General features: G+C 47.3%; 1 protein-coding gene and 1 long non-coding RNA gene across 3 annotated transcripts in view; one reads left to right on the top strand and one right to left on the bottom strand.

The window, feature by feature from the left end:
• The window catches only part of LOC143823804 (uncharacterized), a 36,760-nt gene extending 16,433 nt beyond the window's left edge, over nt 1–20,327 (bottom strand). The window contains exons 1-3 of one of the 2 annotated variants that reach the window (XR_013226587.1): nt 20,120–20,327; nt 17,232–17,710; nt 14,167–14,275 (exon numbers count right to left, since the gene is read on the bottom strand). This is a non-coding gene — a long non-coding RNA (uncharacterized LOC143823804). Of the gene's footprint in view, nt 1–14,166; nt 14,276–17,231; nt 18,243–20,119 lie in introns of those variants that run through there. The other variant, XR_013226586.1, reaches the window with a different exon arrangement.
• A 95-nt stretch (nt 20,328–20,422) lies between these two features.
• SEC23B (SEC23 homolog B, COPII component) overlaps nt 20,423–27,842 on the top strand; it is a 35,115-nt gene continuing 27,695 nt past the window's right edge. Inside the window, exon 1 of the mRNA XM_077309732.1 lies at nt 20,423–20,539. The gene's annotated coding sequence lies outside the window, so the exon portion shown is untranslated. The remainder of the gene's footprint in view (nt 20,540–27,842) is intronic.

Here is a 27,842-nt window from a genome sequence, read left to right as displayed (position 1 = left end):
AGCAGCTGCACAGTGCCACACTGAGGGGGAGCCCCACCTATAGCGGCCGGTGGAGAGCACCAAAGGTGAGCCGGCAGCAGAGTGGCAGGACAGCCCCTGAGGCAGCAGCCGGGGAGAAGCTGCAGCCCAGTACTGACTGATCCACAAACCGGGACCGGTCCCCGGACCGGGGGTTGGGGACCACTGATATAGAGGATGGAGCAGAGTTGTTCTCTCTTGCCCAGGAGGGACAGACCAGAATGAATGGGATGAAATTAATTCAAAAGAAATTCCATCTAAACATCCGGAATAAGTTCCTGACAGTTAGAGCGGTTTCTCAGTGGAACAGGCTTCCTCGGGAGGTGGTGGGTTCTCCATCTTTGGAATTTTTTAAACCGAGGCTAGATAGCCATCTGACAAAGAGGCTGATTCTGTGAGGGCAAGGGGATGGCAGGTTACAGCAGATGAGTGATTGGGATGTGAGTGTCCTGCATAGTAGGGTTGGACTAGATGACCCATGAGGTCGCTTCCAACTCTATTATTCTATGATTCTATGACTTCTGGATATCTCAGGAGAAAGGTATGGTCACCACGAATCAATCATGCATGTTGCAGAGGGAAAATTTAAAGCACCCAAAATCAAAATGGAACAAATTCAGTGTAGATGGGAGGGATTCATTAAAACTGGGACTGGGTAAAAAGCTGCTTGCAGACTACACCTTGGAAACAGTATTGTTTCCAGTAGTGGAATGAGGTGGGAAGGGTGGCTATGTGGCCCACCCCCCACAGCAACTGTTGCTCTCTCTCTCTCTCTCTCTCTCTCTCTCTCTGTGAACTTGGCCTGGAAGCACCACTCCAATTGCAAACATATTGGGCACCCCATGGTCTAGCAACCTCCTCCCCTTCCCAGCTGAGTCAGTGCACAAAATGACATCTCAGTTTAACTGTGGGGGGAAAAGGTTGATGAAGGGCTCAAGGGGAGCAGAAGCATTACTGGGCTTAAGCGCCACCGTTCTGAGGACACAGCTCTACTTTCCCAGATGGTCGCAGGTGGGGCATCCGCATGGGTACTGTGCCCGCAGCTATCCCGCCGTTTCTCTCATGAAACAGATTTAAAGAGCTGTGACTGGGTTTGGAACAATATCCTATGGATGGAGCAACCTTAACCAACAGGCAACAGGCCCCACACTAGGAGTGGGGGCTCTGATGGAACATGACGCTGCCCCCTGATGGAGGGGGGCAGCTAACTCGGCAGCAGTGGCTGCTTATGTCTGCCCCATACAAGGCTTGAGTTTGTGGCTTCTGTCACCCCTGGCAGCTGCTGCTTACTTCCCATGGCAAGAAGGTCACCCCTTGCCTGGCTCCCAGTGGCCCTGCTGGGGGGGGGGGCAGTGGTTCTAGGGCCCTATCCTGGATTTCTTGCGAGATATATGCCAGCCCCCCACACCAATTTGTGACATCTCTAGTGCCGCTTCCCTTTCTGAATCCAGCTTGAGCATCTGGCAATTTTTGTTCCATTTATGGCAACACTCTTTGTTGTAAGACTTTGAGTAACACTTTATTTGCATGAGAAATGTGATACTCCAATAGTTACTGAAGTGTTTGACGCCAGCTGCTTTGGAATTTGGATGTAGATGGAGCATTTCCAGTCACTGTTTGCTTTTCTATATTGGTTGGCACAATCTTATTAAGATTTTGATGGACTTGAAATAGCTCTGTTGACATTCCATTATCTCCTGGCGATTTGTTTCTCTCAATTTCTCTCAATGCAGCTTTGACTTCATTTGCTAAAACTATAGGGTTTTCTTTAGAAGTCTCTTTGTCAAAGGAATCTGTCATCCTTTCATCTCTTCTGTACAGTTCTTTCCATTATTTTGTTCTGTTCAGTTAATTAATGCTGATCTTCCAGAATGCTTAACTATGTTTTAATTTTCCCTTTAATTTCTTGGCACTTGTAGAACAGATCTTCTGTGCTTCCTTTTTTGCTGTTCTCTTTTTTAAAACTAGTTTAGGTAAGCCGCTGGAGCACTGTGTTTAGACTTCTGATTCTATTTTCTTCCTGCATGTCTTTAGCATTTTCATCAGTAATCCATTGAGGCTTTTCATTTGTTTTGGCTTCAGGAATAGACTTTGTGTGTTCTTCCTTGATATCAGCTCATAGTTTTTCTGGTTCAGGATCACTTGAATGTAAGATACTACTTCATATTGTATGTATTTGCTTGCTGCCTATATTATCATGATCTTACTTCAAATTTTCTATTAATTCAAGTGGGTAGCCATGTTGGTCTGAAGCAGCAGAACAAATTTAGAGTCCAGTAGTACTTTTAACATCTCATGTCTGATTATTTGTTTCAGATTTCTGTAACTCTAGTTCCATTATATTGTTTACTAGACACCATGAAGTCCAGGAAACACTTCCCCGGCCCCCACAGGTGAGAGTTCTAGGTCTGCTCCCAAGGGTACAAAGAAATGGGTACTAGTAATTGGGGATTCCCTGCTGAGAGGCGTAGAGGTCAGTGTGTAGGCCAGACTGGTTGTCTCGAGAGGTCTGCTGTCTACCTGGTGCACACATAAAGGATGTCACAGAACAGCTGGACAGGCTTGTAAAGCCCACAGATCATTACCCCTTCCTTCTCATCCATGCAGGAACAAATGATACTGCCCAGCACAGCATGGAATGTATTAAGAAAGACTTTGTGGATCTGGGGGAGAAGGTAAAGGACAGATTGTGTTTTCATCAGTTCTTCCTGTAAGTGGCCGTGGCTTAGGAAGAGAGAGAAAAATCATGCAAGTAAATGACTGGCTACATCTCTGGTGTCGTCAGGAAAGGTTTGGATTTCTGGATCATGGTCTGCGATGTCGATATGAGGGGTCACTATCAGGAGACGGTGTGAACTTCACAAGGGATGGAAAAACTATTTTTGAGAGAACACTTATACAGCTGGTGAAGAGAGCTTTAAACTAAATGTGTGATTGCACACTTTAAACTAGTGTGATGGCAAGAACTGAAGATGAGAAGATGGCAAATCTACAGGGAATGGGACATAAGCAGGGAACTAATAACTTGCAAGGAAGTTCAAAAACCAAAACCATGGGGCAAACAAAGGATGGGTTACGATGTCTCTACACTAATGCACAGAGTATGGGAAACAAGCAGGAGAAACTAGTAGCCTTAATAGGGGAAGGAGATTATGACCTAACTAGAAACTAAGCCCGCTGTACTCCGAATACAGCGGGCACTAGCGGGCTTTGTGATTGCGGAGGGGCGCCTCTCCGGCTTCCTGACCACTGGACCCACACGCGAGGCTGGCCGTGGGCCGGGACGTGAACAGCCGCCGCCTCCAGCCCCCCCCGGACTGCGCCTACCTCAGAGAGAAGCATCAGTCTTCAGCGGCCGGTCCCGGTGGCAGACGTGGTGCCGCCGCTCCCGCAGGGTCCGGAAGCGGCCGCTCCTGGCGGCCTCGCAGGCCGGCAGGCCACCTGTCCTCGTCGCGGGCAGCACGGCCGCCGCTCGCGCGTGTAGTGAGGTTGGCTGCTGCCGCCAGGCACTCCTGGGCGTGCGGAGCAGCGGAGCGGTGTCCTGTTAGTGGCCGCGGGGCCAGGCGACCTGGCCTGTGCACAGCGAGGGAGGAAATGGCGGCAGTTGGCCACATGCAGGTGACGGCGGAGGGGGGCTGGATCGGGAGGCACTTCAATTGGTCCCTTGCCGGCGCAGCTTGCAATTGGTCCCTTGCCGGCGGACTGACAACCGGAGGGCCCAATTGGCAGGCACTTTGCGCCTGCTGATTGGGCCCTCCGGTTGTCAGTCTGGGGGAAGGGGCCAATCGGCACCCTTCCTCATCCTGGACAGGGCCCACCCTCGGGGCCCTTACTGCTTTATTTAATCCGCTCCGCAGGAGCGGTTAAAGATAGGAATCACAGAAACTTGGTGGGATAATACTCACAATTGGAATACTAGAATTGAGGGGTACAATCTATTCAAAAGGAACAGACAAGTAAAGAAGGGGGGGAGGTGTAGCAATATAGGTTAAGAATCTTTATACTTGTGAAGAAATACAGGTACCTGAGCATGAAGGTTCAGTTGAATGTATTGGGGTAAATATAAAAGGAGTAGAAAATGAGAAGGGTATTATTGTGGGGGTCAGCTATGGACCACCAAGCCAGTCAGAGGACTTGGATGAGATACTCCTAGACCAAATTACACAGTTCTCAAAGACGAGGGAAACAGTGGTCATGGGTGTTGGAAGACCAACTCTGCTAAAAATACCAACTCCATTAATTTCTTAACCTGTCTTGCAGATATTTTCATTTCCCAGAAAATAGAGACGGGAACCAGGGGGTCTGCTATTTTAGACTTGATTCTCATCAATAGGGAAGAACTGGTAGATGAGGTGGAAGTAGTGGGCAAACTTGGTAGTAGTGACCATTTTCAATTATGAGAAAGAGAAAGCATTTACGTAGTTGGATGTATAGACTGGACTTCAGGAAAAGATTTTAATGCACTAAAGGTGCCTGCCACGTCCTGTCCTCGCACCCACCTCCCTCTCCCTTGTTCCCGGGGACGGAAATGTCTTTTTAAAAATGGATAACTTCCTGGAGCAACGAATAGGTGGACAAATGTGCCGGCAATGCCAGAATTAATTTTTTCCCCAAAGTTGTAACACAAAGCATGCCTCTCTAAAGTCCCCCACCAAAAAATAGGAACAAGATTAATTTTTAAAAGTATCAGGACTTGTGATTCCATATGTGATGGCATTCAAAAAGCACTATGCATCTATGATTATATGCATAGGCGTTTAAACTGAGAAGTATTGTATTAAAAAAAATAGCGGGCATCGCGGGACTTTAAAAGCATGGAGAAAGAGGACTGGTTGCCTGGATTGACTAACAGGCGGAAGAGAGGCACGTATAAAGCGCTCTCTTCCACCATTTCCAGCTGCCTCTGGAGGGTGAGAAGCATGAAAAGGCAGCAGACAAGAGCGAGACAGTAGAAAGGTGAGGAGGGGTTTGGAGGCATGATCACGTTTAGCGCTACACCATTCATCTGGCATAACGCTATTTTTCCTGATGTGCGGAAATGCCCCGAATCTCACCCAGAAAGGCAGACTATAGATACACAAATAAATAAAAATATATGATTGAAGTTAGACCACTTGAGCATTAGTGCTCTTGCCAATTCACATATGCACGCTGAAACAAAACTGGCTCACCCAGGATTTTATTTCAAACTTTTAATCTTCCCATTCTGGGAACTAAGCAAGAGGTAAAACTGAAGCTGGGGCAGTAAAATTCAAGCTGGTCAGCAAATCTGCAGCCCAAATGGATGCTGTTTTGCTCATAAAGAACATTATGATTATAATTAACATTAAGAAATGAACAGCTGTAAACTGACATAAACAATAAAATATTTTAAAATTAGGGGTGAGACGTGGACCTATAACCAATACAAGCATGTTTCAGGACACACAGTGCACTGCCTGAAGAGGCAGGCAGACCATCTGGAAAGTCCGCCATCTGGCTGGGTAGTGGCAGCACGGCAAGATCCTAGCTCTACTTTTGAGATGTGGCTTCCTTCCAGGATAGAGGGTCACCTGCCAAGCTGTAATGCATGCCTTCTGGCCTTGGTTTTCTGGCCTCTTCTACCTCTAGCCCCCAATGGATACAGTAGCTCTGCCTTTCTCAACTTTTTAACCATTGAGAAACCACTGAAACATTCTTCAGTCTTCAAGAAGCCCCAAAAATGGTGCAATGGTTGGGAAGCATTGCTGTGTACACACCCACCCGGGGCCCCTCCCCTCCAGACCCATCACTGGCCATTTTGGGAGGGAAGGGTAGGTCAACATGGCCATAAATGGTCATATCATTCAATAACAAATTTTAAAAGTGTATTAAAAGTGTCATATCATTCAATTAACAAATTTTAAAAGTGTATTAAAAATTAACTCCCACCCACCCACCAAGGAAACCCTTCCAGGGCTGCCAAGAAACTGCAGTAACTGGATGATTCTCAATTTCAAGCTACGTAGCAGAGCTTCCATAGACAAGTAGTATCATCTCCTCTGACTTTGCACACCAGTCTTAGCTGCAACCCACTTTCCTATTATCTTTGATTTCTACTTTTGAAGTACAACCCGTGACATTTTCAAAGCAGAATCTCCAGGGTCAGCTCACGGTTCAGTTAGCAGATTTTACCCATATTAAATGCATATATACGGTGGGAGTTCAGTGGTGGGTGGCAGAATATTCAGGTATAAGCTAATTTTAAAAAAGATTTTTTTAAAATCCAGCAGCAAAGGGAGCCTGAGCTATTTAATCGGTATTATGCACTTCTGGGATAATGTCATAAGCATTCACTGGCAACGATTATTCTTAATACTTGAACATTAATTGTAACAAGAAGCGTGAAATATGTTACTAGAAGATAATTTAATCATGAGTTTATGTTCTGCAGGAAGATCACTCTCTGCAGAAAGATCAGAAGTGATGTTCTATCAAAATCCCTTTTCAAAGCACAATTATCCTGACTCCTGAAGCAACAGAGATTCCTACTGTGTGCACAGGCCAGTATTTAAATTGTGTGCAATCGTGAGGAACTGCATATTAAGTGGAATTAAAGAGATATTTTAATAGTCTTGGTGGATTCCGCATCTCCTTTTTCTGCCACTCCTGCCTCTGGGCTATTGCACAAAAATGTAATGGACAAGACTGTACCTGGTAAAGGAATATGTGTCAAACATGATAAAAAAGGATGTTGCCTTTTTTCCCCTTTATAAATTAAAAGCAATTGGTGGAATCTGTGATTTTGGTGGGAGGAAAGGCAAGATAGTGGCTGAAATGGCTACAAAATGGCTTTTTAAAATACTCAGTAACTACCTACCGACTCCTGTTGCTTTTTCCTCTCTAGAAGAAAGGATGAGATACAATCCTCCCCCTCATAGGTTTGCCAACTGCTGGCAGAAAAATAAAATACCCTAACCTTTAATTAGACTAACCTTTTCCAACCTTTTGACCATGGAGGACCCCCTGGAAACAATTTTTCAGGCTTTGAGGCGCCCCAAAAATGGTGTTCACTGGCCATGCCTCCCTGCCACGCCCCTCAGAAGTTACATGTCTCTGGAAGTGACACCACCACCACCATGTTAATAGGCAGGCTCAAGGAGGACTGAGGGGGGGGGCAGAGACAGGATGTGGTTTAAGGAAGGGGTAGGCATGCAGAGCCTCTTGTGGCGCAGAGTGGTAAGGCAGCAGAAATGCTGTCTGATGCTGTCTGTCCATGAGGCTGGAAGTTCGATCCCAGCAGCCGGCTCAAGATTGACTCAGCCTTCCATCCTTCCGAGGTTGGTAAAATGAGTACCCAGCTTGCTGGGGGGTAAGCAGTAATGACTGGGGAAGGCACTGGCAAACCACCCTGTATTGAGTCTGCCATGAAAACGCTAGAGGGCGTCACCCCAAGGGTCAGACATGACTCGGTGCTTGCACAGGGGATACCTTTACCTTTACCTTTTAGGCATGCAGGCTAGCCCCCTCCCAGCTGCAGAAACCACATGAGAACTCACACTTGGGAGAGGAAGCAACAGAAGCAGCCAGTTTCTACTACGGATCCCCTCTGGAGCTCCCATAGACCCCTGGGAGTCTACGGAACCTGGCTTGGGAATTCCTGTAGTTGACGATTTATTGGCTTTTCTTTACCAAGTGGTGTCTGTAGCCTCCATGACATGAAAAGCCTCCCCTGCCCACTGCCACACAGCAAGCCTCTGTTAAAGGGTCAAGGCATTTTTCTCCAGGTTCGTTAGCATCCTTAGCAGGAGAAACACAGCAGAATTTAGATCCAGGCTGATCATTTGTACTTTGAAGAACTGCAGTGAAGCGTGCCAGGTATTAATCGTTGCTTCTACTGCCACCACGGCTATTGACCCAGCAATGGTCAGGGGGCTGTGAACACAAACTATTCAGGAGGTATTGAACGGCACACCGATTAGAACTAACCTGCAAAGGGGGGGTGGAGAGAGTTGTATCCATGTAAGGGTCAAGCAAGAGCACATAAGAGCAGCGGCTGGCTAAAGTTAATTGGATCCCTTTCAGTTCGAAGGGCAGCATTCAGGTTGTAAAAAAACCTACGGTGATGGCCGCACTCCTGCCAAGCCCCCCCCCCCCCAATGCAGATCATTCTTTCTTTCTGCTTCTCAGGAAACCAAAGGAAAGCGTTGGCAAAAGGGCAGCCCTCTCCCTGCCTGGAGGCTGGATTTCATTTTCAGCATTCTGCTGGTTTTCCTTTCTTCCCGATCAGCCAGGAGCCCCCCTCAAGCACACACACACACACACACACACACGCTTCTTGTGCTGCTTCAATTGGACAAAGACCAAGCTCTGAGCAGGGTGCTCTGATTGGCAGCAGATCCCCTTGAAAATCCTCAGCTGAGGAAGGGAGGGATGAAAAGCGGTTGCTGAGCTCTCGCCAGGCATTCAGAATACCTGGCAACAACAACAACAACAACACACACACACACACACACAAATGCCTGCTTCGATGCATCTCAGCTTCCTCATTAATTGTTACTTCGGCTTCAAAGGTATTCTGACAAAGCACAAAGGCAGAAAGTGGGCAATTATTTCTTGCTGTCGGTGCCTGAGGACAAGTTTCCAGGCTGAGATATCAATGCCTGATATGATACCCAAACTCAGTTCCCCCAGCTGGGAGGAGGGGGGAAAGATTTTTCATTGTCAGCACTGCAGCAGTCACTGAGGAGTGCACTCAACCAGGGATTGCGTGGGAGTCACTTCAAAATTTACTACACAGCACTTCCACTGCCTAGACCAGGGGTAGTCAAACTGCGGCCCTCCAGATGTCCATGGACTACAATTCCCATGAGCCCCTGCCAGCATTCGCTGGCAGGGGCTCATGGGAATTGTAGTCCATGGACATCTGGAGGGCCGCAGTTTGACTACCCCTGCACTAAAATATTGCACACTGAAGAAACGAAATCCTTGTTATTGCATCACTTCAAGCTCCCACGAATTCTCACTGGAGCTCAAAGGTTAAACCATTGTTCCAAAATGTGTCCATGGACATCTGGAGGGCCACAGTTTGACTACCCCTGGTCTAGACTCATAGGCATCAGAGCTTCCATCCATAAACTGGCCCCATTCAGCATCTCCCTTTCCTTTCCCTGGGTTTCCGGGGTTGATCCGGAATCTCTTTCTCAGTAAAGAAAGTCAGTGTGCAAAGAGCTACACAGACATTTCACGGCTAGCTGCCTCCATGGGTCCACAGGACCACACAATTTTGTCTCCCTGCCCCTTCTCTTCAGTCCCATCAATCAGGGCTGGATCAGCCATTTAACTTACAGGAAAGGTTCCTGGTGGGCCTGGGAAGGACACCAGCAGCCCGGAGGACACAGAGCCAAAGTTCTGGAGCCTGGTGAGTGATGCAAGAGCGGCTCAACCTGCCGTCTGCAGCCATTTTAGGAGGCAGGAGAAGGAACTGGGTCAGCAGCTACGCTTGCCAACCTCCCTCTGTTACGACTGAACTCCAGATAAGAATGTGCAAGAAAAAAAGAGGATGATTTCGAATGGGGCTCAAATTGTTTCAAAGCCAAATCAAGAGTATCCAAAGCATCTCCTCTGGCTCAGAGTGGGCTAAATCGATTCAGCTGATTCTGAAGCAATTTGGCACCGTAATAACCTATGGCACCATTGAAGACCCTTTCTATCTATTTCATTATCAGGGTCAGGTAGAGACCCCAAAATTGAAACTTGGGGATTCTTTTGAGGAGAGGCGCCTGCAGCTATGCTGCAAATTTGATGTTTCTACCTCAATCCCCGCCCCTCCCTGACCATGGAATAGACAGGAAAGGAAATTTTTGATCCCTTTAAAATTTAGACTGCCTGATTTCCACACGGCTAAATTGCACCCAACTTTTGGTTTGGTAATTTGGCCAAGGCTAATTTGGGCAGGGGAAGGTCAGCTCAGTCCAAAATGTGCCTGAATCAAGGCTATCTGAACTGAATTGCACTTTCCTATCTCCAGACTACAGAGATCAGTTTCCCTGGAGAAAATGGGTGCTTGGGTAGTCAAACTGTGGCCCTCATGGGAATTGTAGTCCATGGACATCTGGAGGGCCGCAGTTTGACTACCTCTCCTCTATAGCCTTCTACTCTGCTGAGGTTCCTTCCCTCCTCAAACCCCACTCTGCCCAGTCTCCCCTCCAAGCCGCCAGGTATTTACCATTCAGAGCTGGGAACCCTATCAGCAGTCCAGGTTCATTCATTTACAGCCCAATTTTCTCACCACTGAGACTCAAGGCAGATTACAGAATAACAAACAAGGCCTTTATACAGCACAAGACACCCAATGAATAATTCACTAGGAACAGGATTCCACAATTAGGAGGCAATGCAAACAATGCAGAACAAATGAAAGGAAAAAAACACAGTGCACAATCGTACAGTACATGGCATCCAATGCAAAAGGGCTGGGATTACAAAATTAGAAGGCAGTACAAACAAACTGCCTAAGGCAGAGTGTACTATAAACAATGCAGGGAGCGGAGCTACAAGCACAGCAAGAGAAACAGAATGCCTAGAACAATCATGAAACTAGACTGCCACCACCACTGGCCAGTCTGAGACCAATGGTCCCTGCCACACTGCTTAGTGCTCTCAGGGGCCCTTCAGACTCCTGGACCATTTTAAATTCCCAGTCCGCCCCAGCATAAACTGTTGGTGGTAGAGCCCTTGCACTACCAGGTTTACAGCATGAGCCGCCTATCACGGGATACTGTGTGCTTCCTGTTGTTGATGCTGAGAATTTAGCTGGCTCTACCCAGTAGACAAGTAGGGTTGCCAACTCAGGGTTAGGAAGATCTGGAGATCTGAGGGTGGAACCTGGGGTGGGACCTCAGTGAGGTATATTTATTAGATTAAAAGTGTTTTTTTTAATCTTTTGCCTAAGAACCATAAAAGCTATTTCGCAGTATCTCTGATTCCCCACATTCCCTGGTTAAGGGAAAATGATGTTCAAACAAATTACAAAGGTGACCTGACTCCAAAAAGTAACAAGAAAAAGTAATTTTACTTGCAAAAATAGATGCATCTGTAAGTACATTTAACTTATTTTGAACAGATCTTCAAAAAGCCCAGGTAAGAGAGAGAAGAAGAGAGGTCCTATATAAGATGAAACACAGAAGGCAAGCCATGGCCAAAGAAGATCAATGAGAGGCTGAGGCCAAATGCTACGTGTACCCAAGTGAGAGAATCCTCTTTTTGCCCCCCAGATCCTCTTGCATGCAGGATTACAATCTCTAGCAATATTTCCACAGAGTACACCTTCCATAGTAGTCATTTTCTCCAGGGGAAAACAAAATAAAAGCAAAAAAACCTCCAAGGCACTACAGGTAAGCAATTGCCAAAATACAAGGAAATACCTGTGTAAAAAAGGCTATCAATAATATATTAAATGTTATCCGCAATTGTAATATGAATGTAAACATGACGGGCTTTATAAGTTGTTTCTTTTGAAGTCTGTGCAAACAAAACACCTTTGATTTCACAAGAGATAACGTCCAAACATAAACAAAATCAATTGGCAAGAAGCAGTGTCCTCTTCAGATTTATTGAATATGATCCTGATTATTGTACTAGGCTTTGAAGGGGTTGGGGCACCCCCCCGGTCATCCCCCTCCCCGTCGACTCCTTGCGGGCCTGCTCCAAGGGTTGGTGGTCTATAGCAGACACCCACAATAATTCCACTCTCATTTCCTACTCCTTTTATATTTACCCAAATACACTCAACTGAACTTTCATGCTCGGGTACCTGTATTTCTTCACAAGAATAAAGATTCCTGACATATATTGCTACACCTCCCCCCTTCTTTTCTTCTCTGTCCCTTCTGAATAGATTGTACCCCTCAATTTTGCGCCTTCCGATTGGCCCCTCTGCACACACCTTCCGATTAGCCCCTTAGCCCCAGAGTGACAACGAAGGGGCCAATCGGAAGGCACGCGCTGCCCCTTGGGGTTCTGTATCCCGGACACCCCACCCCCCTTAACCAATTATTTATACCACTCCCTGAATGGTGTACAGAAGGTTTGTGTTTGTGTGTTACCATTCTAGTATTTTAGTCTCTAAACTCATTCCTGCATTCAAACACCAGGGAGTGAAGAATCTTCTTAGCACACAGGTCTTCAGCTTAATCTCCAGTACCTGCCCTTAAATGGATAAGGTAGGAAGTCACGAGAGATGCCTTCAGAATCCCACCCTGAACCTCAAAGCTTTCTCTCACTGGTGGTAGCCAAGTCAGTGGACATGGTCACCAGCACTTCCTTTTAGTGAACAGCACCTCCCATTTATTTTTAACCAAAAGAGAACTCTCTGTTGAGATACGAATCTAAGCAACCTTCTGGCGGCATGCATGCTATGAGAACTGCGAAGAGCAGAAGGATCAGGTAAACTAATCTCTGGTTAGAAAAAGTACAGAATTCTTTTTCTAGCCAGTGAAAAGACATTTGCAAGCTCTGGGATGCCTCTACAAAGGAGCATCCCCGCCACCACAGGAGAAAGAGGCACAAAGGAACAAGCAGGTGGGGTGTCTATGCTGCCTTCAAGGTGGTTGCCATTCCTCCCCTTCTTCTTTCACTGCATTCATAGTGGTACCAAATTATTATTATTATTATTATACTGCATTGTTCTCTCTCTCTTTGTCCCTTTGGCTAGAGATTGGCAATTGCTTTTCAGAGTCTATAGCCTAATTGCATTGTTGCTCAAGGCATTGTTGCTCAAAGCATACACTCCCATCCCATTATTGCTCACATAAAAACAGGCTTCATAGAATCATCATACAATAATAGAGTTGGAAGGGTCATCTAGTCCAACTCTCTGCACTATGCAGGACACTCACAATCCTATTGCTCATCCACTGTAACCTGCCACCTCCTTGATGCTTCACAGAATCAGCCTCTCCATCAGATGGCTCTCCAGCCTCTGTTTAAAAATCTCCAAAGATGGAGAACCCACTACCTCCTGAGGAAGCCTGTCCCACTGAGAAACCGCTCTGTCAGGAACATCTTCTGGATATTGAGATGGAATTTCTTTTGGATTAATTTCATCCCATTGGATCTGGTCCGTCCCTCAAGGGCAAGAGAGAACAACTCTGCTCCATCCTCTACACTGCACCCTTTTAAATACTTGAAGATGGTGATCAGATCCCCTCTCAGTGGTCTCCTCTCCACGCTAAACAGACCAAGTTCCCCCAACCTTTCTTCATACATCTTGGTCTCCAAACCCCTCACTATCTTTGTTGCCCTCCTCTGGACACGATCCAGTTTGTCTACATTCCTCTTCAACTGGGGTGCCCAAAACTGAACACAGGACTCCAAGTGAGGCCGAACTAGAGCACAGCAAAGTGCTCTTCCGTGATCTGGACACAATACTTCGTTTAACTTCTTAAAGTTTCAAGAACTTTCATGAGTAGTCACAAAGGCTTATTACACACTTGTGTGATCAGGACCAAAACAGGCAGAAGGCTCTCCATATCTGACCTCCGGAGAGCAAACCTGACTGGAAATTTCTTTCTGGTCTGGGAGGGCCACCTTTGTAGCAACACAGAAAGATAATTGACCATGGGGTAGTTGTTACGTGGAGCCAGGAATCAGATGTGAGTAATAGCCACTTCTTCCTTAGGGCCAAGTTAGATGATACCACAATGGTAAGTACACCATGATGCTGCCATACTATTTGTAGGGTTGCCAGTTTCAAGGTGGTGTTGGAGATCTCCTGGGATTACAACTGATCTCCAGGCAATGTTGATCTGGAAAAATGACCACCTTGGAATGTAGACTCTATGGCAGGGGTGGCAAAAATGTGGCTCTCCAGATGTCCATGGACCACAATTCCCACGAGTCCCTACCAACACATGCTCATGGGAATTGTAGTCCATAGACATCTGGAGAGACACAGTTTGGCTACCCCTGCTCTATGGCTTTATACCTCGCTGACATTCTTCTGCTCCCCCAGCCCTACTGCCCTCAGGCTGTACCCTGAAAATCTCCAAAAATTTACCAACCCAGAGCTGGCAACCCTAGCCATTTGTGAGCATAGATTTTTACTTTACAAAACCTCACAGGCGCCAGAAGGGCCTCAGTCTCCTCGCAAAAGAAAAAAAATGTTACTGTATCATTCATGCAACCCACCTTCAATCAGCTTACGATGCAGTTTTCGGTTGTGATTCACTAGTTGACAGAGTTCAATCCACGCCTTGGAGTTACGGTTGTCCTGAAAGCCCCTCGAAATCACTTCATCCTCGGATACAAACAAAAAATGCTCCTTAGCATTCAGACAACCGCACGTCTCTGCTGCTGACATTCCGGGTTTTGCTGCTACCACAAACCTCCTCATACAGTGCCAGCATGCTGTTTCTTACGGTTGACACTTAACAGCTTTGACAAAGCTGCACCGAGAAGGTGGTTATTATCATCAGAGAGCCTATTTCATGGTCTGTCTGTTTGCCCTTTAAGAGGAAGTCAATGGAGAAGGGAAAGGAGCGAGGGCTGAAGCTGGAATGGAAAATTTAGCAGTCATAATAATAAGCAACAGAGATACCTAGAAGGCGACAACCAAAGAATTGTCTTGTTACTTCAGATCCATATGAAATGCAGAAGTTCACACCCATTACCTTTACTTGACCCCTTAGGACCGGCCAAGTTAAATGCCACAGTAACCACAGGAGCAGAATTATTCCTATGACACAAAATGTGTCCACTTTTATTAAAAACCCTGCCTTTTTCTCCAACAGGGACCCAAAGCAGCTCATGTCATTCTCCTCTGCTTTATCCTCGCATGTAAGTTTAAACGAAAGGACATGATTGGCCCAAGGTCACTGAATGAGTTTCCGTGTCAGATTGGGGATTTGAACTCGGGTCTCCTGGATCCCACATTGATTAACCACCATACCACATTTGCACTTCATTCCCTTAGTCTAGATGCCCCATTTTGTTACTTAGACCATAGTCCAAAAATGTTTCCTCCAACCTCTTTCCTTGGGGATCCTCCAGAATGATAGCTCATCTCTGGACTACAGAGATCAGTTTTCCTGCAGAAAATGGAGGCCTTGGAGGGTGGGCTTTATGGGATCATACCTGGCTGACAGGGATGCCAGACTCCAGGTGGGGCCTGAAGCTCTCCTGCAATTACAGCTCATCTCCAGACTCCTGAGATCAGTTCCCCCACAGAACATGGAGGCTTTGGGGGGTGGGCTCTACGGCATTGTCTCCACTGAAGCCCCTCTCCTCCCATCTCCAGAGTTTCCCAACATGTGGCAACCCTAACCCCCATCCCCCACTGGTAGCCATGGGGGAACACAAAACCTTACTCTTTCCCTATAGTTATTAGGGTCAGCCTATTGTAGCGGTTCCAATATTGGACTAGGATTTGAAGACCAGCATTCCAATCTCAAATCTGCCAGAATCCTGTAGATCAGTGGTCCCCAACCTTTCTGAGGTTGGGGACCGGCAGGGCATCAGGGCGCGGCCCACGGCCCGCGCGGGCCACGGCCACGCAACGGCCGCGCCCGCGCATCGGGCCGCGCCCGCGCGCCGCACCCACGCATCGGGCCACACCCACGGGCCGCGCCCGCGCATCGGGACACACCCGCACGGGCGCGGCCGGCCCTGATTCCCTCTCCCCGCTCTCCCGCAGTAAGAAGCTTCCCGGGCCGCAAGCTTGCGGCCAGGGAAGTTTTTTACTGCGGGGGGGGGGGGCGGGGAGAGGGAGCTGCGGCCCAGCGCCATGGCCTTCGCGGCCCGGCAGCGGGCCACAGCCCGCAGGTTGGGGACCACTGCTGTAGATGACATTGGGCCAGTCGCAGACTCTCAGCCTAACCTATTATTTATTGCATTTGTAACCAGCCCTTTCCCAGGGGCTCAGGGCAGGTTACAGTAAAATAAAACAAGCAATTCAAATGTTGTAAAATTTAAATAGGAACGTAACTATTTACATTAAAATACATGTTCCTAAATATAAAATAGAGCCTCTTGTGGCACAGAATGGTTAGGCAGCAGGCATGCAGTCTGAAAGCTCTGCCCATGAGGCTGGGAGTTCAATCCCGGCAGAAAGCTCAAGGTTGACTCAGCCTTCCATCCTTCCGAGGTCGGTAAAATGAGTACCCAGCTTGCTGGGGGGTAAACATTAAGGACTGGGAAAGGGAATGGCAAACCACCCCATATTGAGTCTGCCATGAAAACGCTAGGGCGTCACCCCAAGGGTCAGACATGACCCGGTGCTTGCACAGGGGATACCTTTACCTTTAAATATACAATAAATCTCGTATACAGTTACAGATTACAAAACACTTACTAAGGCCAGAGTTTCTTCAGAGAGAGGAGGAGCAACATATACTGTTCAAATTCTTAAGTAGGGTGCCTGATGGATGTAGGCATGGAGGCTAACTCAGTTAATGATGTCCCCCCTGGCCTCAGCCATAGACCGGGCAGAAATACCCTGTCTTACAGGCCCTGTGGAAATGATTAAGTTCCCGCAGGGCCCTGATCTCACTCAGTAGAGCATCCTTCACAGCACTGTTGTAAGGATAATGTGGAGAAGAGGAGAATGTTCTGAGACTGTGGGTTCCGCTGGGGAGAAAAGGGAGGTATAAATGAAGTTAATGATAGCAATTAATAATTATTACTACATTTACATTTTCTTACACTACAACATCTCAGACCTAGCACTTGTACTGAGCTTTTGCTTAATTATTCAAATGTAATTGCCTGGCAAGGACTGGCAGTCTTTAATCAACTTTAATCTTTAATGGGTTGAAGTGCATAAATATGTGCGAGTACAGGGTGCTGTGTGTTCTCTGAATTTTCTCTCAGGTACGGATTGCCAACCGCTAGGTGGGGGCCTGGATCTCTAGATAATGGATTTCAATCCTCCTACAGAAAACAGCATTATTCCCCGCTGTGGCCCCTCCCCTCCCTATACGCCACCATCTCCTGACTCCACCCCCAAATCTCCAGGAATATCCTAGGTGATAAATATATTAGACTGGCCGCATGGTGCACAGGAGCTCATTCTTGCAGAATGCTATTTTTAACTGCAGGGACAGGGTGTCTAATCCCCAGGTAGCTTTTGGATAATGGAACAATTCTTCCCTTATGTAGCTGCTTGGCAATGCTTACTTATGAATCTGTAACAATCGACCTGGCAATTGGAATAGGTACTTTCTGTATAGCTTCAGTATTAAATAAATGTTTTAAACCTGTTGTATTCCCGTCTTCCCGGAAGGTGATTCAGATTTTTCATCCGAAGGCCTCCTTTGGCCTCTGTTGTGTACACCGTCTCACCGCAGTCTCCTGAGAGGGGTCCCAGCAGCGAAATCCTTCTTGTATGGAGAAACTGTGGCTGTCTGGCAAAAAATTTTCATCTCTGCTGCCACCAGCTCCTCATCCTCAGGATTGCCATAGGAGAGATAACCCCCCTTGCAGAGAAGGGGGGGGGGCATTGGCATACAATTGATTTCAATACATGGAAGAACTGAGGAAGTCCTAAATGAACCATTGTGAAAGCAGGACAGCTGTCCAAACAGCCTCTATTCACCCTGTGACAATGGACTCCTCTCCACTCCTGTTGCTCTTATGGTTTTTCACTTTAAAGGTGCCTCCAGGCTCTCCTTTTCACTGTCCATTAAATGCTGCCTGTCACCTTGGCTAAAACAGGGACTTGGATTTCCTGACACAACTAGAAGAAGAAGAGTTGGTTCTTATATGCTGCATATCTCTACCCGAAGGAGTCTCAAAGCGCCTTCCCTTTCCTCTCTCTACAACAGACACCCCATTAGGCTGAGGAAGCCCTGATATTACTGAAGAAGAAGAGTTGGTTCTTATGTGCCACTTTTCTCTACCCGAAGGAGTCTCAAAGCGGCTTACATTCGCCTTCCCTTTCCTCTCCCCACAACAGATACCCTGTGAGGGAGGGGAGGCTGAGAGAGCCCTGAGATTACTGAAGAGTTGGTTCTTATATGCCACTTTTCTCTACCCAAAGGAGTCTCAAAGCGGCTTACATTCGCCTTCCCTTTCCTCTCCCCACAACAGACACCCTGTGAGGGAGGGGAGGCTGAGAGAGCCCTGAGATTACTGAAGAAGAGTTGGTTCTTATATGCCGCTTTTCTCTACCCGAAGGAGTCTCAAAGCGGCTTACATTCGCCTTCCCTTTCCTCTCCCCACAACAGACACTCTGTGAGGGAGGGGAGGCTGAGAGAGCCCTGAGATTACTGAAGAAGAGTTGGTTCTTATATGCCACTTTTCTCTACCCAAAGGAGTCTCAAAGCGGCTTACATTCGCCTTCCCTTTCCTCTCCCCACAACAGACACCCTGTGAGGGAGGGGAGGCTGAGAGAGCCCTGAGATTACTGAAGAAGAGTTGGTTCTTATATGCCGCTTTTCTCTACCCGAAGGAGTCTCAAAGCGGCTTACATTCGCCTTCCCTTTCCTCTCCCCACAACAGACACTCTGTGAGGGAGGGGAGGCTGAGAGAGCCCTGAGATTACTGAAGAAGAGTTGGTTCTTATATGCCGCTTTTCTCTACCCGAAGGAGTCTCAAAGCGGCTTACATTCGCCTTCCCTTTGCTCTCCCCACAACAGACACCCTGTGAGGGAGGTGAGGCTGAGAGAGCCCTGATCTTACTGCTCGGTCAGAACAGCTTTATCAGTGCTGCTGCGAGCCCAAGGTCACCTAGCTGGCTGCATGTGGGGGAGCAGGGAATCAAACCCGGCTTGCCAGATTAGAAGCCTGCATTCCTAGCCACTGCACCCAGCCGGCTCAGAGTAACCCCTGAACCATTCTTCAGGCTTCAAGAAACCCCAGAAGTGGGGCAATCGTGCTGGATGTGGTTGGGAAGCAAGCTGTGTACATGCCTACCCAAGGCCTCACCCCTTCCAGGTTATCAATGGCCATTTCTTTTTTTTTGGGGGGGGGGCAGATCGACATGACCAAATACGGTCATATCGCTTGATAAATGTTTAAGACATTTTAAAAGTCTACTAAGAATAACAAAATTTCCAACCATTCAGAAAACTTTTCTGACGCCATCAAGAAACCCTGGTTAAGAATGCATGCCCTATAACCTTAATTTTTATGAACTCCACAAACTTCCTACTTGATCACTTGTATTACTTGTGGAGTGAGGTATGGAGGTTGGAAAAAGCAATGCTGACATTTTGTACTTGACTGCTTTGGAGGGGGGAAATGTATAGCATTAGACTCCACTGACATCCTCCCCAAGCCAAATCCTGCTCATTCCCAGCTCTACTACCAAAGACTCCAGGCATTTTCCAACCCAGAGCTGGCAACCCTACCACCTGAAGCTTTCTGGCCAAGGAGGACGGGTGGAGACCTGAGCCACAGCCAGGAGTAGGTGATGGAGGATACAAAAGAAGAAGAAGAAGTTGGTTCTTATATGCCGCTTTTCCCTACCTGAAGGAGGCTCAAAGCGGCTTACAGTCGCCTTCACATTCCTCTCCCCACAACAGACACCCTGTGAGGTGAGTGAGGCTGAGAGAGTCCTGATATCACTGCTCGGTCAGAACAGTTTTATCAGTGCCGTGACGAGCCCAAGGTCACCCAGATGGTTGCATGTGTTGCAAATACCCGAGCCCACCCAACCCTCGTGACCAGGCCTGAATGGCCTGATGCAGGACAGATTGAGGTGCAGGCTGCCTATAGGGCCAGACCCCCCCCTACCTGTGATAGCATGGCTCAGCAACAAATGCCTCCAATCCCCATCAGCATTCTGTGGCCAAACTGTGACTCTCCAGATGTCTATGGACTACAATTACCATGAGACAAACTATGGCTCTCCAGATGTGCATGGACTACAATTGCACACAGAAGCTCATCCCTTGAATAATCTTTGTTGGTCTTAAAGGTGCCACTGGACCCTAAATTTGTTCTGCCGCTTCAGACCAACACGGCGACCCACCTGAATCTATCTTCATGACCCAAACTGGCTCTCCAGATGTCTATGGACTACAATAACCACAAGCCCCTGGCAGCTGGCAGGCGCGCATGGTCATTGTAGTCCGTGGGCATCTGGAGAGCCATAGTTTGACTGCTCCTGCCCGGTTCTAGCCTCGCTGTGTCCGTGACTGACCCCTGTTAAGGCGCAGGGAATGGTTTTGGATGGAGAAGCGACCAAGCAACGTGCCAGGCCCCGTTCTCCGTCCTGCAACGGCCTTCGGGGGCTGCGAGCGCCGCCCGCGTTCCAGGCTCGCTCCAACACCCTGTTTTAAAAACGGCTGCAAAGCGGGTCGAAACGGTAACCTTGGTAACCGCCGCCTTCTGCTCCGGAAGTGGGCTATCCGCCATGCCAAGAAGCCACCAAGGAACACCGGGCTGCCCTACCCCAAGATGGCAGCCAACCGTTATTTCCGGCCCCTGTCTCCCGGAAGCGCTCGTTGCGGCTTCCGGGGCCATCTTAAGTGCGGGCAGCCGGCCGCTGAGCTGTCCTTGCTGCTGCGGGCGTGGCTTAGAGAGACGGAGCGAAGGCGGCGGCGAGAAGAGGGTCTCTGAGGTAAGAGGGGGGATTAAAAGGGGCGCCGGGGGAAGCTGGGCTTTCCTTCGGACGGTGCCTCCCACAGTACGAACTCGGGGGAAGCCTCGCCTGAGGAGAAGGAGGGGAGGGCGAAGAGGCCGGCGTTGGGGGCCTGCTTCTTACGGGGGGGGGGGATACGAGGGAGTCTTCTTCGCCATCCCTGCACGTAGAAAGCTAGCATTACGGGGGACAGGCTGGGATAGGGGTATTCCTTCTGATTTCTGTTTGGGGGGAGTATTATTCACCCCCACCCCCGAGCGGTTTTCACTCCAGTGAGCCCCCCCTTCCCGAGACTGCACCCAGAATTACTTATGTGTAGGGGTGGCCAAACTGTGGCTCTCCAGATGTCCGTTAACTGCAGTTAGTATGCACCCGCGCCCCTGGGGCTCCTGGGAGTTGTAGTCCACGGGCATCTGGAGAGTCACAGTTTGGCCACCCCTTGCTTGGATGTTGCCCTCATCGATGGAAGCTGGTGTGATGCAGAGGTGAGAGAATCCTTATTTGCTTTAAAGCAGGGGTAGTCAACCTGTGGTCCTCCAGATGTCCATGGACTACAATTCCCATGAGCCCCTGGAAATTGTAGTCCATGGACATCTGGAGGACCACAGGTTGACTACCCCTGCTTTAAACTTCCTTTCGTGGCTTGCCGTTCCTTTGCTCTTGGCTCAGCCTCCCTTGCAGGTTCATATGTGTCACTTTGTTGGTGTGAAGTCACAGAATAAAGTGTGAGTCCAGGGTTAAGGCCTACAGAGTTTTATGCAAGGTGTGAGCTTTTCATGTGCATGCGTACTTCTTCATGTAAGGCTGATGGAGTGTCATCCTGTGTGCCTCTACATGGTGCTTTCCATGAGGATGGATTGAGGTGGGCTGCCATGTTGGTCTGAAGCAGCAGAACAAAGGGACACCTGGAATACCAAGCTTTATTCAAGCTGTGAGTATGGGGTGTGTGTGCATATTTCTTCAGGCAGTGAAATGGAAATCACCAGGCTGCATATATGAGGAGAGTGTTAATTAGCACTAAATTAGTAAACAACATTGTGAAAATATACAATAAAGTATGCGGTGTGATGAAGATGTTTAGCCACTTCAAGAGCCTCGAGCAACAAGCTGAGTTTGTACAGTTATCAGTCCTTTGGGTTCAACTCCAGGTTCAAAACCACAGTGTTGTTGTGAGTCTAGAGTAGAGGAGGCGGAAATCCACATATGTTCATGGGAGGAAGGGTGGAAGAGGGCTTTTAACAAATTAAATAAATGCAATACAAATGGGTCAGATGGGATACAAATGAGCCAGCATAGTGTTAAGAGTGGCCAACACTAATCTGGACAGCTGGATTTGATTACCCAGCCCTCTGCATGCAGCCAGCCAGATGACCTTCTGTTAGTCAAAGTTGTTTTAGGGCTGTTTTGTAGTGCAGTTCTCTTGGAACTCTCTCAGCCCCACCTACATCATAGGGTGTCTGTGGGGACTTTGGGACTCCATTGGGTGGTAAAAAGTGATGCATTAAAAACCAACTATTTTTCTTCTCTTCAGATTATAAAGCCAACAGACTTGAGCTCAGTTACTTTTGTGCAGTGATCCAGTGGCATACTATAAATTAGAATGGGCATGAACCATATACTAAGCTGGACAAAAATGTTAGGCCTTGGGGATGGTGTTGTGAGAAATTGTTTTCCCCCTCCCCGTTCCCATTTTCCTAATAGCAGAACTTGCTCATCCAGTACAATCGGTCTGTTGGCCATTCAGGACAGGCCCAGAGAAATCCTCCTTTGCTACACATTGCTTTAAATAGCTTTTGTGATTCACTGATACAAGATGTGTTGCTTGGCACATCTCTAGCCTACGTCTTTTTTTAAAAAAACTAGTATTGGTCTGATTAATAGAGGAGGATGTCTGTCAATGGTCTGGAAATGTTGTTGTTGTTAGGTGCGAAGTCGTGTCCGACCCATCGCGACCCCATGGACAATGATCCTCCAGGCCTTCCTGTCCTCTACCATTCCCCGGAGTCCATTTAAGTTTGCACCTACTGCTTCACTGACTCCATCCAGCCACCTCATTCTCTGTCGTCCCCTTCTTCTTTTGCCCTTGATCGCTCCCAGCATTAGGCTCTTCTCCAGGGAGTCCTTCCCTCTCATGAGGTGGCCAAAGTATTTGAGTTTCATCTTCAGGATCTGGCCTTCTAAAGAGCAGTCAGGGCTGATCTCCTCTAGGACTGACCGGTTTGTTCGCCTTGCAGTCCAAGGGACTCGCAAGAGTCTTCTCCAGCACCAGAGTTCAAAAGCCTCAATTCTTTGACGCTCGGCCTTCCTTATGGTCCAACTTTCGCAGCCATACATTGCAACTGGGAAGACCATAGCCTTGACTAAACGCACTTTTGTTGGCAAGATGATGTCTCTGCTTTTTAGGATGGTGTCTAGATTTGCCATAGCTTTCCTCCCCAGGAGCAAGCGTCTTTTAATTTCTTTGCTGCAGTCCCCATCTGCAGTGATCTTGGAGCCCAGGAAAATAAAATCTGTCACTATCTCCATTTCTTCCCCATCTATTTGCCAGGAATTGAGAGGGCCGGATGCCATGATCTTTGTTTTCTTGATGTTGAGTTTCAAGCCAACTTTTGCACTCTCTTCCTTCACCCGCATCAACAGGCTCTTTAGTTCCTCTTCACTTTCTGCCATTAGAGTGGTATCATCTGCATATCTGAGGTTGTTGATATTTCTCCCTGCAATCTTGATCCCAATTTGTGACTCCTCTAATCCCGCATTTCTCATGATGTGCTCCGCATACAAGTTAAATAGGCAAGGCGACAGTATACAGCCTTGCCGAACTCCTTTCTCAATTTTGAACCAGTCAGTGATTCCATGTTCAGTTCTCACTGTTGCTTCTTGACCTGCATATAAATTTCTCAAGAGACAAATAAGATGCTCTGGTATTCCCATCTCTTTAAGAACTTGCCACAATTTGTTGTGCTCCACACAATCAAAGGCTTTAGCATAGTCGATGAAGCAGAAGTAGACGTTCTTCTGGTACTCCCTAGCTTTCTCCATGATCCAGCGTATGTTGGCAATTTGATCTGTAGTTCCTCTGCCTCTTCGAAATCCTGCCTGTACTTCTGGAAGTTCTCGGTCTACATACTGCTGGAGCCTAGCTTGTAGGATTTTGAGCATAACTTTGCTAGCATGAGAAATTAGTGCAATGGTGCGGTAGTTTGAACATTCTTTGGCATTGCCCTTCTTTGGGATCGGAATGTAAACTGACCTTTTCCAATCCTGTGGCCATTGTTGAGTTTTCCAAATTTGCTGGCATATTGAGTGTAGCACTTTTACTGCATCGTCCTTTAAAATTTTGAATAGTTCAACTGGAATGCTGTCACCACCACTAGCTTTATTGTTGCTCAGACTTCCTAAGGCCCATTTGACTTCACATTCCAGGATGTCTGGCTCCAGGTCAGTAACTACCCCACTGTGGTCATCAGGGATGTTAAGCTCGCTCTTGTATAGTTCTTCTGTATAATTTTGCCACCTTTGTTTAATCTCTTCTGCTTCTGTGAGGTCCCTACCATTTTGGTCCCTTATCATACCCAACTTTGCATGAAACGTTCTCTTCATATCTCCAATTTTCTTGAAAAGATCCTCCCCATTCTATTGTTTTCTTCTATTTGTTTGCACTGTTCATTTAAGAAGGCATTCTTATCTCTTCTAGCTTTTCTCTGGAATTCTGCATTCAATTGGGTGTATCTTTCTCTTTCTCCCTTGCCTTTCACTTCCCTTCTCTCCTTAGCTATTTGTAAAGCTTCCTCAGACAGCCATTTTGATTTCTTGCATTTCTTTTTCTTTGGGATGGTTTTAGTTGCTACCTCTTGTACAATGTTGCGAACCTCCGTCCATAGTTCTTCAGGCACTCTGTCTATCAGATCTAATTCCTTAAATCTATTTGTCACCTCTACTGTGTATTCGTCGGGGATATGATTTAGTTCATACCTGAGTGGCCTAGTGCTTTTCCCTACTTTCTTCAATTTAAGCCTAAATTTTGCAACAAGAAGCTCATGATCTGAACCACAATCAGCTCCTGGTCTTGTTTTTATTGACTGGATAGAACTTTTCCATCTTTGGCTGCAGAGCACATAGTCAATCTGATTTCTGTGTTGACCGTCTGGTGATGTCCATGTGTAGAGTCGTCTCTTGGGTTGTTGGAAAAGAGTGTTTGCTATGACCATTGTATTCTCTTGACAAAATTCTACCAGCCTGTGCCCTGCTTCATTTTGTACTCCAAGGCCAAACTTGCCTGTTATCCCGGTTATCTTTTGGCTTCCTACTTTAGCATTCCAATCCCCCATGATGATAAGCACATCATTTTTTGGCGTTGCTTCTATAAGGTGTTGTAGGGCTTCATAGAACTGATCAACTTCATCCTCTTCAGCAGCAGTGGTTGGGGCATAGACCTGGATCACTGTGATGTTGAATGGTTTGCCTTGGATTCGAACTGAGATCATTCTGTCATTTTGGGGATTGTATCCCAAGACTGCTTTTCCTACTCTCTTATTGATTATGAAGGCTACTCCATTTCTTCTGCGAGATTCTTGTCCACAGTAGTATACCTGATGGTCATCTGAATTAAATTCACCCATTCCTGTCCATTTTAGTTCACTGATTCCTAAAATGTCGATGTTCAGTCTTGTCATTTCTTGTTTGACCACATCCAGCTTGCCTTGATTCATGGATCTGACGTTCCAGGTTCCTATGGAATAAAAATCTTTACAGCATCGGACTGTCTTTTCGCCACCAGTTACTTCCACAACTGAGCGTCCTTTCGGCTTTGGCCCAGCCGCTTCATTCATTCTGGCGCTACTCGTACTAGCCGTCTGCTCATCCCCAGTAGCATATTGGACACCTTCCGACCTGAGGGGCTCATCTTCCGGCGTCATATCGTTATGCCTATTGGAACTGTCCATAGAGTTTTCATGGCAAAGATACTGGAGTGGTTTGCCATTTCCTTCTCCAGTGGATCACCTTTTGTCAGAGCTCTCAGCTATGACCTGTCCGTCTTGGGTGGCCCTGCACGGTATAGCTCATAGCTTCACTGAACTACGCAAGCCCCCTTGCCACAACAAGGCAGCGATCCTTGAAGGGGGGGTCTGGAAATATAAGACTGAAATATAGGACTTTTGGTCAGTGGAAGTGTAACTTGTAATACCAGAAGTGGAGAGGACAGACAGCAGGGAAGGCAGGTGCCCTGCTTGTAAGATTCTTAGAGGCATCTGGCTGGCTTTTGAAAAGAGAATCTTTGGCTGGATTCAGAAGAGTAGTTGTGATATTAAACCCAGTCTCCCTGTACAACTCCCGGGGCTGACACAATTCTGCAGGTCTTGCAAGATGGCACGCTTCCACCAGGCTTTTGGTTGGGGCCAAAGTTAACATCTATCTATGTAGCTATTTATGGCCTCCCATCCGTCCATCTACCCATTTACCTCTTTATTCCCAGACCAGCCTGACTTTTGGGATAAAATCTCAATAAATGTTCTGTGGAGGAACTGTAGCTGCCAATTTTTAACCTGTTATCCATTTAAGATTATCATAGAATAATAGAGTTGGAAGGGACCTCATGGGTCATCTAATCCAACCCCCTTTAACTTTAAACTTAAATTCGATTTAATTATTGTATTTTATATACAAATTTCTACACCATCCTGAACTGGTTTGCTGGGAGAGCAGTCTAAAAATCTAATAAATATAAAGGTAAAGTTATTCCCTGTGCAAGCACCGAGTCATGTCTGACCCTTGGGGTGACGCCCTCTAGCGTTTTCTTGGCAGACTCAATACGGGGTGGTTTGCCATTCCCTTTCCCAGTAATTCCTGTTTTTAAATTTTTTATTTATTTATATTAACATTTATTAATCGCCACTCCCGGGCCCAGCTGGCTTGTGGTTTACAATACATAATACATAAAAAACAATCCAATATTGGCGGCAAAAGACCAATCTGCAGACTTTCCGTCTCCCACCCATCCATGCCCTACAACAGCCACCACTGCCCCAGGGAGTGGGGGGGGGGGAACGGGACTACAGGCGATGTCCAGCCTATGGGGCCTGTCACCCAAACACCTGGTGGAAGAGCTCCCTCTTGCAGGCCCTGCAGAACGTTGACAGCTCTGTGAGGGTCCTCAGCTCTTTGAGAGCTCATTCCACCAGGTTGGGGCCAGGACTAAATAGGACCTTGCCGTGGTCACGGCCAGGTGTGCCTCCTGGGATCAGGGGACAACCAGCAGAATCATTCTCACAAAATGAAGAGCCCTGCGAGGGGGCATAAGGAGACAAGTAGTCTCTCAGATATGTGGGATCCAGGCTGCAATGACTTTGAAGGTAAGAACCAAAACCTTGAACCTGATCTGGAAGCCAATTGGTTACCAATCCTGCTGCCTCAGCATAGGCTGGACATGGGCCCTCCAAGGTGATCTCGTGAAGACCCTAGCAGCTGCATTTTGCACCAGTTGCAAGGGAAGGCCCGCATAGAATGAGTTACAAAAGTCTAATCTGGAAGTGACAATTTTATGGATCACTGTAGCTAAGTGTTCTGGGGACAGGTAGGGCCCTAGTAGCCTAGCTTGGCTCAGATGGTATAATGCGCTTGGGCTACCTTTATGATCTGAACTTCCATAGATAAGGAGGAATCAACGATCAGATGTTGAGAGAAAATTGGTATAATATAGATGGTATATTTATATTATGCCTAAGGTTATTAGCAGAATGTCTAAAGAATATGATCCTAAGTGCTGGAGATGCAAAGAAAGTGTTGGATCTTTTTATCATATGTGGTGGAGATGTGAAAAGGTAAGGAAATTTTGGATTATGATTCATATTTGAATCAATGTTGAATATTACATTTCCTATGCATTCTGAATATATGTTAAGTGTATTGCCAGATAATATTTATCAACAGGTGCAAGGTGTTTTTTTTAATGTTACAACTGCAACCAGAATTGCTCTGGCAAAGGTTTGGAAACCATAGGATCCGCCAGAACAGTGGTCCCCAACCTTTTTATCACTGGGGACCGGTCAACACTTGACAATCTTACTGAGGTCCGGGGGGGGGGGTAATCTTTTGCCGAAGGACGTCGCCACCGCCACCTGAGCCCCTGCTCCACTTGCTTTCCTGCCAGTGCCCCTGACTTCCCACCGCCTGCTGGGGGGGTGCTGCTTAGCAGCTGCCCAGTACCATGCCGAGGGGGAGCCCCAGCCATGGCGGCTGCTGGAGAGCACCGAAGGTGAGCCAGTGGCAGGGTAGCCCCCTAGGC

This window comes from Paroedura picta, chromosome 14, assembly GCF_049243985.1.
Source record: "Paroedura picta isolate Pp20150507F chromosome 14, Ppicta_v3.0, whole genome shotgun sequence".
In the NCBI taxonomy this organism is placed as follows: domain Eukaryota; kingdom Metazoa; phylum Chordata; class Lepidosauria; order Squamata; family Gekkonidae; genus Paroedura; species Paroedura picta.
Note: the sequence above shows the minus strand (reverse complement) of the source record. Positions and strands in the feature narration are given on the sequence as shown.